Raw genomic sequence first — 2,544 nt, 5'->3', positions numbered from 1 at the left:
AATGACGGATTAATTAGGCTTAATAGATTCATCTCGCGAATTAGCACAGGATTCTGCAATTAGTTTTATAATTAGCTCATGTTTAGTCCACCTAATTAGCATCCGAACATCCGATGTGACACTACTAAAGTTTAGCACTTAGTATCCAAACATCCCCTAATTCTTGTTGCATTTTAGCACTCTGTTAGAGCCCAAAAAGTTTTTAGGGAAAAAAGTGGATTGGAATTTGGGCAACCCGGATATAAATATAGAGCCAAAAAGCTTATTGTTTATTTCAGAGCCCCACGTCGAATTCGTCTTTGTGTCCTCGATCGTCGATCGATCGGCTCCTTTGGCCCTGTGATGGCGATGGCGACAGCGACGGGGCAGCGAGCAACCAAGAAGAGGAAGGCGGCCGAGCCCGCGCCGTGTGGCGTCACGCTGCCCGACCACCTCGTCGCGGAGGTGCTCGTGTGCCTGCCGGCGACGTCTCTCGCGAGGCTCCGCTGCGCTTGCCGCTCCTGGGACGCCGAGATCTCGTCGCGTGCCTTCCAGGAGAGGCACCACGCTCTCGCCGCCGCCAAGCTCGCCTTGCTCCAGCCTCCAGTCGGCACCTGCGCACATTGCCTACTTGCAAGTAATTACAAGCGGGAGCCGGCGGCCTGCGGAGATGATCATCAATTGCAATGACTGCCCGAGTGTCATCGGCTCCAAGACCTGCTTCGGCCTCGTCCTCGTCGAGACGCCGTGCGACGCGGCCTACTACGTTTGCAACCACACCACAGGTGACATCCTGCATCTCCCGCCGTCACACCAAAAGGGTTGCACTGCTGGCATCGGCTTCCACGCGTCGGCTCGAGAGTTTAAGGTGGTGAAGGTGCGCATCTAGTCGGGCAAACTGCACGCCAGGCTGCTCACCGTCGGCGACGCCCAAGGCTGGAAGGCGCCGGCGGCCGCCCATTCGCTGCAGGTCGACTTCATCGACGACGACATCATCGACCCATATGCTTAGCCGGTGTTCGCGGACGGGCGCATTCACTGGATTTTCAGGACACGGTACCTTTTCAAGCCCCACGGCATACTCTCTTTCTCGCTCGCCGACGAGACCTTCCGGCGTGTCGCTCAGCCGTCTTTCTCGACGGCCGACCTCGTCCCGTACTACTTCAACGGGGACCAACAGCACGAGATCCAGCTCTGGTGGAACCGTGGCGTGAGCTCGGAGAGCGGCGAGGAAGTGGCCGTACCGGTTGGGAAAACGCTGGCAGAGCTCGACGGGCGCTTGTGCATGATGCGCGACGTCCGCCACCGCAGCGACGTGGGCGGCTTGCTGTTCGAGGTATGGAAGTTGCAGGACTACGAGATGGGGATCAGCTGGTCGCTGGACTACCGCATCGACCGGACGCCGGGGCGCATGGCCGAGCGGCTGACGACGCCGTGGCTCGTCGTCCTGCTCAGGTACCTCGACGGCGACGAGGGCTCCCAGTCCCAGGGAGGCAATAAGAGGAGGCTCCTCCTCGCCACCACGGCGCGGGAGGCCCATGTCTACGACCCGGACTCCGGCACTCTCCGGACGGTGGCCTCCATCGCCGGGGGCGGCGACTCGCCAAACGATTCTCTGCGCCTCGTGCTTTACCAGGAGAGCCTTGTCCGGTTTACTGGCATGAAACAAGGCAAGGGTGAGATCGAGTTTGTGAAGCTTGAGTATAATTAGTAGAATGCCCGTGCGTTTCAAGTGTATCCGTGATTGATGTCTTGTTTTGCCCTTTGATAGCACTTCACCTTCTTCTTCTTCTTCTTCTTCTCAAGAACTCGTGCTCCAAAAACGTGATGTTCCTTGCCAACTGAATCTTCTTGTTTGGTGTGACGGCGATGTTACCTGTGGGTGAGAACGCGCCGGCGCGGCGATCCATCGACGCCATGTCCTGTCCACATGCTGCTCGCGGCGGCAATGCCAGCCGGAGCTGCTCTAGGAGCGTAGATCGAAGGATCCTGATGTGCGCGCGGCGGTAGGACGGGGTTCTATCACCGCAGAGACGCTCAGCAGTCGGCGACGGCGGCGGGAAGCCTGTGATCGCGGCGACGACGGGGAGCTGGGTGGTCGCGGCTTCGTTACCGACCAGGGGTGTGGTCGGTATTTCATCTACCGTCCCCCCTGGAGATCACGGAGGCCGTCAGATCGAGAACGAGCGGCAGGATCGAAGCTGGCGGAGGCTAGCGGGAGTCGCATGGGCCGATAGGCGGAATCAGCTCGGCCCAGATTACTACCGAGGCCTACCAAGCCCGCAGCACCAGACCCGCCGCCGCCCTCTTTCTTCTCTCCTCCGGTCGGTTGCCCCGCGAACTGGCCGCACCGCCCCCCGACCGCCTGCCGCGCCGCACCGCCTCGCGAGCGTCCCACAGCCTCCGCAGGCACTGGATCTGGCGGTGGGAGGGGCCTTGGACCTCGGAGAGGGCGGCGGCGCCAAATCCTAGCGCCAGAGAGAGAGAGAGAGAGAGAGAGAGAGGGGGGGGGGGGGGGGGGGGGAAAAAAAGGAAACGGGGGGAAAAAAGGTTTTCGGGGGAAAA

Source organism: Setaria italica, chromosome IX (assembly GCF_000263155.2).
Source record: "Setaria italica strain Yugu1 chromosome IX, Setaria_italica_v2.0, whole genome shotgun sequence".
NCBI lineage: Eukaryota > Viridiplantae > Streptophyta > Magnoliopsida > Poales > Poaceae > Setaria > Setaria italica.
This window is presented reverse-complemented; position numbering follows the sequence as displayed.